This window comes from Cyprinus carpio, chromosome B17 (assembly GCF_018340385.1).
Source record: "Cyprinus carpio isolate SPL01 chromosome B17, ASM1834038v1, whole genome shotgun sequence".
NCBI classification, from domain to species: domain Eukaryota; kingdom Metazoa; phylum Chordata; class Actinopteri; order Cypriniformes; family Cyprinidae; genus Cyprinus; species Cyprinus carpio.
In genome coordinates this window covers 22,485,381-22,498,818 of record NC_056613.1, presented here as the reverse complement: position 1 = coordinate 22,498,818, position 13,438 = coordinate 22,485,381, and the positions used below count along the sequence as shown (strand labels likewise).

The 13,438-nt window shown below is 42.5% G+C and overlaps 3 pseudogenes; all 3 read left to right on the top strand.

The window, feature by feature from the left end:
- Positions 1 to 1,760: 1,760 nt before the first annotated feature.
- Positions 1,761 to 5,340, top strand: LOC122140252 (annotated as a pseudogene).
- A 1,690-nt stretch (positions 5,341 to 7,030) lies between these two features.
- LOC122140134 lies at positions 7,031 to 8,079 on the top strand (annotated as a pseudogene).
- Positions 8,080 to 12,193: 4,114 nt separating this feature from the next.
- Positions 12,194 to 13,220, top strand: LOC122140244 (annotated as a pseudogene).
- The last annotated feature ends 218 nt before the right edge of the window (positions 13,221 to 13,438 follow it).

Here is a 13,438-nt window from a genome sequence, read left to right as displayed (position 1 = left end):
CAGATCTTTGCAATACATGTAAATAGTAGCTAATTAGATGCTATTTCTACTTATAAATAGTGACAGATACTATTTGCACCTCAGTATTGTTGTACATTAATAAAGATAGCTCCCTGTGAATTGCTCCGACAACTCCTCATTCCTACACAGTAGCCAAAGTGTGACACTGAGTTTTTGCCTCATAGTTATATCACATGATTGTAACACGGGGCAACAGGTTAAGTAATCTGGGTATTACACTTGATTACTTTTAGGATGGGCCTAGGTTCGACTCTGGGAGGATTTAAGAATGACTCGTTGGCCACTTATAGTAAATCAATTAACAGCCAGCATCTTTTAATAAAAACACAGGAAAATAATATCTTGAACAATTTTCACGGTTTAAATGAATACACAATTTTCTGGTTCCCACTCAACGTCCATAAATGAAGAAAAAAAATGGTTTGGAATTGAGTTCAATGTCTATGAAGTCCAGGGCCCAGTTTTTAAAAAAAATTAATCTGGATCAAATTGATCCGGATTTGGTAATCCCATGTTTTGCTATCCAGTATCACCTGATTCATTTTACTTTTATGCCAGTTTTTTAAAGGAAACTTGGATTGGATCACTGTGATCCAAATACCAAATTTCAGGATTACCAAATCCTGTTTACCAGAGCCTTAAATGGAACCAACAGTGTAGCCTACTGGCTTAAACAACAACAACAAACAAAAAACCGCTATCCAAAAATAAACAAACATAAACACAATAAAAAAAAAAAACATAATACTTTAACATTATAACAAAATAATGGCTTTATTTTGTTATAATGTTAAATAACAAAAACAATACTATCCAATAGTCAAAAATCATTTACAGGACAGATACCAGCTTTTTCCATCTCTTTCTTTAGGAGATGTATCTCCATCTGCACTTTTTTCTGCTGCAGTTGGGTAAGCAAGATTTGTTCTTTACCCAGTTCAAATTGTATTTCTGCTCTTTCGGTTTCCCGTTTCAGAAGCAACTCATAGCTGTCACCATCCTGGTTTGTAGCTGAGGAACGTTTACGTTTTCTTGTAGGAACATCTTGGACTGTCTTTGTTACATCCACTGGGGATCTATCTTCCTCCTCAGTCACTGAAGTCAAGTCCAGGACAAACATTTCCACTGCAGGAGAATTTTGTTCGCATTCTTCTGAAGTCCTAGTCTCTGTAATTGTGGCCTCTCCATCTGCTTCTATGCCTTCAATGCCATGCAGAGCCTCTGATTTTTCTCCTCCAATGATATCAAGGACCATATCAGTGAAATTGCTCCTTTTACATGGCTTGTTACCTGGTATGGGGTTCTTGGCTTCAGTAAGGTCTTTCGTTGCCTTAGCCCTAAGGTTCTTCCATCGCAACATAACTTGTTTTATGGTCCTCTTTTGGCCAGACCCCATGGCATTGACATGATTGGTTATGTCCTCCCAAATGTTGTGTTTTCCTTTTTTGGTCAGTTCTCCACCCTTTGAAGAGCTGAAACCTTCTACTATCGAGGCAAAATTGGCCCGAACACCCTCCAGCATTGCACAGGTTTCTGCCACAGTGAAATTAGGCCCTTTTGATTCCATAATTCCAACTCTGTGGTGTCGCCAACACTGATCTTAAAAGCCTTGAGCATGATTGCTTTGGCTTGTGCTCAATTAGGCTTACACCAATCAGCTCATTGCTGGTTAATGGGTGACACCATTTAAATACATCATGTCTTTGCACCCATTTCTCTTAGCCTACAGAGGCATCCACATGGTGGGTATTGTTCATCGTTACCATAGGAGAAGGTACCGTCAAAGGGTGCATGCTGAGCGTGCCAAACCACTCGAGCAATACACATCAGAAGAACTGTATGCACGTTTTCGCTTTGGGAGAGATGACATTAAGTACATTGCAGATCTTGTCAGGCCAACACTCCAACACCCAACCCAAAGGAGAAACAGTGCTTAATAGCTCTGCGCTTTTACGCATGTGGGACTTTCTACCAAGTAATTGGTGACAATATGGGAGTTAGAAAAGCAACCGTGAGTAATGTGGTGAAGGCTATGTCAGTAGCACTGGCCAGTCTGATCAATCAATTTGTTTCCTTTCCCAAGGATGACCAGACAGCTCAGACTAAGCACCAGTTTTTTCAAATGGGGAATATGCCTAGCACTATTGGTGCTATTGATTGTACTCATGTGCATATCTAAGCACCTTGTGAAAGGGAGTGGGAGCATGTCAATCGAAAGGGGAGGCACAGCATCAACATCCAACTTGTGGCCAACGCCGACCTCATAATAACCAACTGTGTTGTGAAATGGCCAGGGTCTGTTCATGATGCACGTATTCTAAGAGAGAGTGCACTATACAGAGAGCTTCAATCCCACCGACCAAATGGCATAGTATTGGGAGACAGCGCATATCCACTCTTACCATGGCTAATGACCGCTTTTCCAGTTGCAAACACACCTGAGCAGGCACGCTTCAACTCCTCACATTGCAAAACAAGATGTGCCATTGAACACTTAATCCTCTGAAGTCGATTAACGCGTATACGCGTTTTGGGGTATTTTCTCCTGATAACCCCGAAAAGAACTTAAATTACACTTTCAGTTTTGATCGTACAGATAAGAGCAATACATCAATCGAATCTGTAAAGGGTCTACTTTTTTGTATACAGACATAATAACAACAAAACTTTGTGCACTTATAAAATAAAGATAATAAACAAGGAGTGCTGTCTGCAGCCTTTGTCTGCGCTGATCTACATTTACAAACGCGTCATTAAAATGAACTGTAACTCCTTGAATACTCAACACAGAGACATGAGAGAGATATCTATAGAAAGCCTGACATGTCTACTTTTAAACTAAACAATTGCTGCTGAAAACAAATATTCTGTGATAAAGTAATCCATATGAAAACAACGCGATGTCCGTTTTTCACGTCTCCCTTCATTATCTTCTAATGCGACCACGCCCACGCGCCGAGCGCTATTCAAATTATAATGTCTCTGTCACAGTGGCTGGTTTGTGTTCCCTCGGTATCCACTAGATGTCCTCCTTCCTCACGGTGTCTGTCACTTCATGAACCACATTCCTCACGTTCTCTGTCTAATCATTGCACTCAGCTGTCACTGGTTATTAATCATTGCACTCAGTCAATTCCCCATTAGCGTTTGTCTCTCCCTGTGTATTTATACCCGGTCTGTCTTAGTATGTGTCACGGAGTCCTTGTTTATTCTCATCCGTGTCTTGTCGTGCTCTAGCCTTGTGTCCTTGTTTGTTTATGTTTGGTACTGACCCCTGCCTGGACTGTTTATTCTTTGGATTGCCCTTAATAAAAGACGTACTCGCATTTGGATCTCTCACCGTGTTTCCTTCTATCCCGGACGTGACAGAAGGACTCCGTCCTTCTCCAGCGGTATGTCTGCTCATGTTTCCTCCCCAGCCACAGAGCGGGATAGGAGTAGTTTTGAGGGAACTCGCCTGGTGGTTTTCCGGGGGACCAGGGGAGGTCGCCGAGGAGGGTGTGGTCGAGAGGAGGCTCAGCATCGCTCTCAACCATGGCCCCCCTTCAACCCGGGGCTCGTGTGGGATGGATCAGAGCCACTGTCTCACCATGGCGGACGGAGAGGGGAGAAGAAGCGCACGTCCGCCATGGTGGCGCCACTGCCCATGATGGCCACAGGGCCAGCGCCACGAGGCAAGATGGACGCCAGCCCAGCGCCACAGCACAAGGTGGTCGCCAGACCCACGCCACGAGGCCGGAGGGCCGCCATCCCAGCGCCACTGCCCAAGATGGCCGCGGAGACATTTTTGGATTACTTCTCCATGTTGAACAAGATCCTAGAGATTCCCAGGAGTGTTCATGTCACGGCTGCTGAGCCAGCACCACAGTCCAAGAGGGCCGCCAACCCAGCGCCACAGCACAAGATGGCCGCCAGCTCAGCGTGCCCAGCACCACAGCACAAGATTCCGGAGGCCGAGGCGGTGCCCGATGCCGAGGCGGTTCCTGAGGCCGTTCCCCACAAGGTGGTCGCCAGCCCAGCACCACAGCACAAGATGGCCGCCAGCCCAGCACCACGGCACAAGATGGCCGTCATCCCAGCACAAGATGGCCGTCATCCCAGAGCCACTGCACAAGATGGCCGTCATCCCAGAGCCACTGCACAAGATGGCCGCCGGCCCAGCGCCACAGCACAAGATGGCCGCTAACCCAGCGCCAATGCCCAAGATGGCCCCCAGCCCAGCACCACAGCACAAGATGGCCGCCAGCCCAGCACCACAGCACAAGATGGCCGCCATCCCAGAGCCACAGCACGAGATGGCCGAATCCACACCTGTGTCACCAGACAAGATGGCCGACTCAATGCCTGAGTCTCCGGACAAGGGACCACCGACTCGCCGTCATAGAGGGTGGAGGAGGAGAAGACAGGCCTCGACCGTTCCTCAAGGCCCGGAGGCCGTTCCCGAGCAAGGCTGCTGCCGTCCCGGAGGCCGTGCCCAAGGCTGTTCCGGAGGCCAAGGCGGTGATATCCTCAAGGGCCTCGACCGTTCCTCAAGGCCCGGAGGCCGTTCCCGAGCAGGCCACTGCTGTCCCGGAGGCCGTGCCCGAGGCTGTTCCGGAGGCCGATGCTGTTCCGGAGGCCGAGGCGGTGCCCGATGCTGTTCCGGAGGCCGGAGGCATATGACTTTTACCAACAAAAAGTGTCTTAGAAAATTTAAATCAATATATTGTTTTCTGTAAGTGAGTAAACAAAATGATTTTCACATCATTTAGAAAAAAAAATTCTAGGCTACAAGCTCCAGTTCTCAAAAGTCCTGGGAACCAATTTTCTGTATGTGTCTTATTGCCTTATTCAAGTGATTTAACATTTTTAGTTTTTCACTAACCACGCATAACATTTTTTTTTCTCAAAAACACAATCATGTACATACATGCTGCTCACATATTATTATTATTATAGCCCAGTTTGTGCTGATTACAGTGAGATTAGACTTTAGACATTTAGATATTTATAAGAAACTGAAAAAAGCACAAATGTCAGGGCATGACAAAACTTCTCCAGGCCCCAAAAATACCCTTAGACTCCAGAGGGTTAAATGGAGTCCTGAAGAGACGGTTTGCATGTCTTAACTACTTGCGAGTACAACCCAAGGTGGCATGCAACATAATCCTTGCCTGTATTGTTTTGCATAACATCGCCACCAGGCGTCATGTCCCTCTTGATGACAATTTTGATGGACCTGAGCCTGATGTAGAACCAGAACAGCCGCCAATGTTCTTTCCTAATGAAGGACACACTGGACATGCAATTAGAGATGCAATTGTGAGAAATTACTTTTAACTAGGCTACTGAATGACTATATTTGTTGTTGTCATTGCCATTAATATACTTTGGAATTATAGAGCTGTGAGCAACAGTGACGTTTATTTGACAGCTGATAGCTTTGAGATTGTAGATTTTTTTTGTTTTACCATATCTCATTAGATGTGACATGCTTCATATATGCTTCAAATATGAAGAAATGTGTATATATCATCAGTAAACATTGATTTTGTGATCATTCACTTAAAAAAAAAAAACTCTCTGGTTTTATGTGGTTCGAAAAATCACAACTGAATCCACCCTTCTGATGGGATCAGGATAATCCTGTTTTTTGGATCAAATAGATCCCAAACAGAGTTCAAAGTTCTGAAAAACCCAAAGGGCAGGTTTGATAAAGATCAAATGTAAGATCCGATTACATGCTCTGATCTTAGTTCAGAATCCCTCTTTTGCTTTTGAAAAACCCATTTCCAAGATTTGATCCAATCCGTGATCCGAAATCCCACTGGATTAAGGTTTAATCCGGAAAAAAATGATCCGGATTTAGTAATCCTTTTTTTGCGATCCGTGATCACGTAATCCATCTTACTTTTGGAGCCAGTTTTTTAAAGCAACATCGGATTGGATCAATCTGATCCGGATAGGAACTTTTCAGGATCACCAAATCTGGATAACCAGTGCTGGATAGGAAATCACAATGTAGAACTATAGATATGTAAAGAGCAACAAGTAGAATAGCCAGTGTGGGGTCAATATAAGTTTATTTTTATTTGAAATGAAAACTCACACATTTAAAAAAAACTAAAAACAAGAAAAACCCCACCCCATCCTCTTCCAGCAGTCCGCTCATCTGAGACCTACAACACAAACACTGTACATTGAGGATATTTATAACAAGTATCAAGTATAGATATATTGAATTAAAAAAAAAGACTTAATGTCAAATACTCCACAATAATTTCAGACTTCCTCATCTGATGTGGTGAGACCAGCTTGTCTGAGCGTAGCCTTTAGGAGGCGGATCTCAAGTTCTGCCCTTTCAGTCTCTTTTTGCAGAAGTGCCTTGTAATTATCATCTTTGTTTGATCAAGGGCGCTTCAAGCCTTTCCTCTGAGATCCTGTGGCAACTACCACTGGCTCAACCAATGAGGATCCAGCTTCTTCCTCAGGAACAGAGCTGAGATTCAATATAAATATGCTCTCTGGATCAGCCTCAGGAGGAACTGGCAGATTCTCCTCCTCCTCCTCAATCCAAGGCTCGCCATCTCCTACAACACCTTGAATACCATGGAGAGCTTGCGACTTCCCACCTCCAATGATGTCGAGGACCACAGCTGTGTAATCTCCCCTCTTAAATGGCTTGTTGCCTGTTTGTGGGTTTTTGGCTTCAGCATGGTCCTTTGTTGCCCTGGCCTTAATATTCTTCCACCGCAATTTGATTTGGTCTGTGGTCCTCCTCTGGCCAGACCCTTTGGCATGCACATTTTCTGTGATTAAAATCCAAACATCATTTTTCTTTTTGTTGGTATCCTTAGCAGAATTAAAACTTCCCACTATTGTTCCATAATGGCACCGAACACCCTCTAGTAGTGCATTAGTTCCAGCAGCAGTGAAGTTACAGCTTCTTGAGTCCATGGTTCCGTTGCTTTACTACAGTGAACATTGTTCATCAATTATAGGCCTTGGGTCCAATAGCCTCAATTGAACGCAAGCCAAAACTAATCAGTTGTAATAGGTGTGTTTGAAAAGACCAACTACACTGCCATATAAATCAGCCTTTCTCAGAGGATTCACAGAGAGACAGTGAAATGGCAGGTGTTGTCCACCGCCACCACCACTTTGCCAGGAGAGGATACCGTCAAAGGGTGTATGTTGAACGTACCAAGCCACTGGAGCAATACACCACTGAGGAGCTGTATGTCCGGCTTCGCTTTGGGAAGGCTGATATAGAGTACCTTGTGAACCTTCTCAGGCCAAAACTTCAACACAGAACCCAAAGGAGTCACGGTCTGTCTGTGGAAGACCAGATCCTCATTGCTCTCCGATTTTATGCATGTGGGACTTTCTATCAAGTTGTTGGTGACTATATGGGAGTGGTGAAATCAGCTGTGTGTGATGTGGTGAGAGATGTGTCAATCACACTGGCCAGCCTGGTCAATGAATTTGTTTCTTTTCCAAAGGACAACCAGATTGCCCAGGCCAAGCGCAGCTTTTTTCTTTTGTGGAATATGCCCAATACTATTGGAGCAATCGACTGCACACATGTGCATATACAAGCACCTCGTGAGAATGAATGGGAGTTTATAAACAGAAAGTGAAGTCAAGTGGCCTGGGTCTGTCCATGATGCACGCATCCTGAGGGAGAGCGCTCTATATAGAGACCTCCAAACCAACCGACCGGATGGCATAATATTAGGAGACAGTGCCTACCCACTCTTACCATGGCTGATGACTCCTTTTCTAACAGCAAATACACCGGCGCAGGCACGCTTGAACTCTGCTTATTGCAGAGCATGATGTGCAATTGAGCGTTTAAATGGAGTTCTTAAGAGGCGCTTTGCATGCTTTAACTACCTGAGAGCGGAACCACAGAAAGCATGGAACATAACCCTTGCCTGTATTGTCCTGCACAACATCGCTACTAAGCGCAATGTCCCTCTCTGTGCTGACAATGATGCACCTGAGCCCCTTGGAGACCCTAACCAACCTCCTGCATCCAGAACGAACAAACAAGACGTGCAACAAGGGACGCAATAGTTAGACACTATTTCTGATTTGGATTTGTTTTGGATTTCAAAAATCAGTGATTGCCATTCTTTGCATTTTTTTGGTTATTCTGTAATCATTGCATGCATCACTAATAAATATTCTAAAAACAAAAATATTTTCGATTGTGATGAATATATATATCAATTAGTGACAGAATAAAATTTATTGTTTTTGGTCAATTTTGACAGCTGTTTGGGGGATTATTTTATGAGGCCAAACTCTTTCTACTTTGCTGTAGGCCTATACTGAAAGGCTGAATACGTTAAAGCCTACCTAATCACTGTAGCCTGACGGATGAACAAATAAAATTAAAACCTTATGAATAAATAGGATATCTTGTAAGATGCTGCATGATCCAAATATAGTATTATTTGATACATTTTTAAAATTTTCATTACATTTTGGCCATGAAATCCACGCTGAATCCACCCTTCTGATGGGATCAGTTTAATCCAGATTTTTTGGATCAAAGTGATCCAAATCCTACAAAAAAAGTTCTAAAAAAACCCAAACTAAAGGTTTGATCCAGATCAAAACCAAGATTGGATTACGTGATCTAATCCGATTATGTAATCCGTTTTTTCTTTTGAAAAACACATTTTCAAGATTTGATCCAATCCGTTATCCAAAATCCTAGTGGATTGCTTTTGAAAAACCTGGCCCAGGAGTCAACCGATCAGATTAACAAGCGCCATACACTAATCAATTAACTCCATATGAGTACAAATCCTCTATAAACATACAAAAATACCTTCCTAACATCATAGATAACTCTAATTGGTTTTTATAACATGTATAGAGAAAGATCAATATTGATTCAAAGTAATGTGTAAACAAGCAAAACTCACCAGAGTTCTTACAAAAGAAAAAGTCGTAATCAAAAGACTGTTTCAGGAGTCAGTTGAGAGACTGGATGCTAAGAACTGTGCCCCATCAGGGAACACGCCCACAGCTTCCATAACTCCGGGTGGGGGTGAAGAATGGAGAAAGCACACTTATCTTTTGTTTATACTTAGGCATGATAATGACTTCTCTAACCGAGATTCTCTGATTGACTGAGTGCTTTTTGCAACACACACATACACCACAGACACACTCGCTGAAGAGCAAACGCTAACATGTGCATTTGCCAGTGCACCTTTATGCTTCCTGGTTGCTCACGTCACCCTGCTTGTGACATCAAGCTTCTCTATTGAATGATTCCACACGAGCTTCGGAACGCGGTCATGCAGAAGGTGTTCCCAAAGCATTTCAACACAGCTCAAGCTCAAGTTAATTGTAATCATGGCCTGCATGACCTTATATTCATGTAATCTTTTATTGTATTTATATTATTTTTATTACTCTTTTTTTTTTTGCTTTTAAAATGTATTTATACACATCTCCAAATCATACTGTCATTTCCATGCACAATAATAATAATAATAATAATAAAATTCTGTGCTTTAGCCTTTCTCTTGTGGCCTCTGTTCTCCTGTGGCCTTTCTATTGACAGGCCCCTGGGGTGAAATTAATGTCACATATTTAATATGGACATGGGGATGATTATCAAATCCATAGATGCCAGGAAAGGCTTATCAGCTGTAAATAATGGATGAGGGGAGGATGTGACTCAATTAGTGAGCAGCACAGAAGGAAAGAGAGTGCATTGACTCTCTCGCTCTGGAATGCCATTATTCTGGTCGATCTTTTCTCCTCTAGCTTGACATCACTCAGGGTAATCATCCTTCAATAAAAAAGCTGCCCATAATAAACGAACAACCTGGGTCAATAGAAGAATATGGAGAGGGATGACCTCTTGTGTGTGCCAGTGTATAAATGAGTTTCTTCATCAGAGGAGAAAGGCCCCCTGCACTTTAACATGAACCAGAGCCACACAGCACTTATCATCACTATTGCCTGGTTTTGTCACGGCTATGTTCGCTGCATTAATGAATCAATGTTCTAATGAGGCAGATTCTGTTCCAGTGGCTCCTGTAAATACAATGCTATGATGTACCTAAACATATGAAACAAAAAAAGATGGATGGAAATTATTCTAATGAATTATTAGTTCATTCTTTTATTCAAAGTAATTATTAATTTGTGGAATACTCTCTGATGAAACTCATCTCTGATCAATTAATAAATTAGATAGCATACTTTTATATCCATTATAAAATCCAGAGTTGATCCTTCTGATGCCTATTTGCAGGTCAGCACAGTTAACATAACAGGAAGCCAAAACAATGATCAACATGGCTAAATGTGGTATGTAGAAGTATTTGGTGCTAAATGACAGAAAATCTTACCCTCATGGGTGGTTCAACAAATGAACAGACAACTTCTCAGACAGACCAAAATTCACAATCCCATGTAGAGGCTATTCTGTGCACTGAGTCATGAGCTGGTTTACTAGTAGACCATATGGGATCAAGACTATAAAGCAGAAGGGATAAAAAAAAAAAAAAATCCTGAGACTGACAGAATGATTGATGGGCAACAGGCTTAAGAAAAACATCTAGAGTGGCCTCATGACATTGCATACTGCAGCTGGAATTAAAAATGTTGTTCTAGAGTGGGTAGATCTGTGACAAAAAAGAGAACAGGGTGAACAAACAGCTGACCAAACTGAGCTAAAATACTGAGGACGGTCTGATTGTTGTACCCATAGGAAAGAAATATCAAAAGTGAGATTTCTTTAACATTTCAAATATTCCTCCTAGACAGAAATTATTTTACTTTAAGATAGAATGGAGATTTTTGCTTGAGCCTCCTGGGGCCAGTTGTTCAAAAAGTTTAATCTGGATCAAAATGATCTGGATTTGGAAATCCCATTTTTTCCTATTAAGGATCAGGTAATCAGTCTTACTTTTATGCCGGTTTTTCAAAGCAACATTGGACTGGATCACCCTGATCCAGATACACAGTTTTCAAGATTACCAAATCCGGATTACCTGTGCTCTAATGGGACAACATATCACAACGTGGGCTACCGGCTATGTAAAGAACAGGTAGAAGAGCCAACATGTGGTCACTGTAAGAGTTTTTTATTTTGAGACAAACCAAAAATAACAAACATCCACTTCCATTCATAATTTATTTTATGACCCCTCATCTGAGTCACAAAAAATAAAAAACAAATACACATTAACAAATACATTGTGGATATTTCGAAAACATCTTAAAAAAAAAATAAAAAAAAAAAATAATAATAGCTAAATGTCCAATAGTTAACAAAATAAAGAATGTTCAGGTTTCTTTTTCATCTGAGGAGGAGAGACCAGCATTTCCAAGCTCTGCTTTTAGGAGGCGGATCTGAAGTTTTGCTTTGGTTTGCTGTTACTCCTCTGCCAGGAGTATCTGTGCTTCTACTCTTTCAGTCTCTCGTTTTAGAAGTAATTCATAGGAATCATCAGTATTATTCGGCAAGGAAGCTTCAAGCCTCTTATCTGAGCTCCTGTGTCTGCTGGCTCTACCAGTGAGGATCCAGATTGTATTTCAATAATAGGGCTGAGATCCAGAATGAATGTTTCCTCTGCATTAGGAGGAACTGGCTCACTTTCCTCTACAATCGTAGGCTCACCATCCCCTACAACACCTTGAATCCCGTGCAGAGCTTTAGAGTTCTCACCTCCAATAATGTCCAGAACCACATCTGTGTATTCACCTTTCTTAAAGGGTTTGTTGCCTGTTTGGGTGTTTTTTGTTTCAGCAAGGTCCTTTGTTGTTCTGGCCCTCAGATTCTTCCATCTAAATTTCACTTGCTCCAAGGTCCTCTTCTGGCCAGACCCCATGGCATTCACATTCTGGGTGATTTCAACCCAAATGTCTTTCTTCCTTTTGTTAGTCACCATTCCACCTGCAACAGAGCTTCCTACTATTGAGGCATAATGGCACTTAACACTCTCCAGCAGTGCATGGGTTTCTGCAACAGTGAAATTAGTTCCTTTTGAGTCCATGGTTCCACCTCATCTGCTGCAGTGAACATAGTATTTATAGGCCTTGGGCATGATTGATTTAATTGAACACAAGCCACAGCACGTCAGCCAATTGGTGTGTGGGTATTTGACAGCCATCTTATATTCAGCCTTTCTCAGAGGACTTAGAGAGAGGCACTGACATGGCAGGTATTGTCCATCGCTACCACCGTTTTGGTGGAAGAGAATAACGTCAAAGGGTGTATGTCGAGCCTGCACAACCACTGGAGCAATACACCACTGAAGAACTGTATGCTCGCTTTCGCTTTGGGAATGCTGATGATATTAAGTACATTGCAGACCTTGTCAGGCCAAAACTTCAATGGAGAACCCAAAGGAGTCACAGTCTGTCTGTGGAAGAACATGTCCTCATTGGTCTGCGCTTCTATGCATCTAGGACTTTCTACCAAGTAGTTGGTGACAATATAGGAGTGGACAAATCAACTGTGAGTGATGTAGTGAAAGCTGTGTCAATTGCATTGGCCAGCCTGGTCAATCAGTTTGTTTCACTTCCAAAGGATGTCCAGATTGCCCAGACCCAGACAAGTTTTTTCTTTTGGGGAACATGCCCAATACTATTGGGGTTATTGACTGCACTCATGTGCATATCCAAGCACCTCATGAGAGGGATTGGGAGTACATCAACTGAAAGGGGAGGCGCAGCATCAGCATCCAACTTGTGGGCGATGCTGAGCTCATCATCACAAACTGTGTCGTGAAGTGGCCTGGGTCTGTTCATGATGCACGTATCCTGAGAGAGAGTGCTTTATACAGAGAGCTCCAAACCAACCAACCAGATGGCATAATATTAGGAGACAGTGCCTATCCACTCCTACCATGGCTGATGACTCCTTTTCTTGCAGCAACCACACCTGCGCAGGCATGCTTCAACACTGCTCATTGCAAAACAAGATGTGCAATTGAGCGTTTAAATGGAGTTCTGAAGAGACGCTTTGCATGCCTTAACTACTTGCGAGTGGAACCACAGGGAGCATGCAACATAATACTAGCATGTATCGTCCTGCACAACATCGCTACCAGGCACAATGTCCCTCTCTGTGATGATGTTTATGATGCACATGAGCCTGTTGAAGAACAAGACCAACCTCATTCTGTCAGAATGAGGAACTGACTGGACGTATAATAAGGGATGCAATTGTTAGACATTAATTTTGACAGGCTCATCTCTAATGATTGTTTATTTGAAATTAATATATGGTGATGAATGACAGAAAAATGGAATATAATATTTTTGTTTGTTATTGAAATCTGTTTGGGGGATTATTTCATTATTTTTACTTTACTATACTGCCCTACAAAGCAAAAAGGCAGTAACTACGCAGAGTGCAGAACTGAGAAAAATGACTTAAAAGTTATCCTGTCATCCA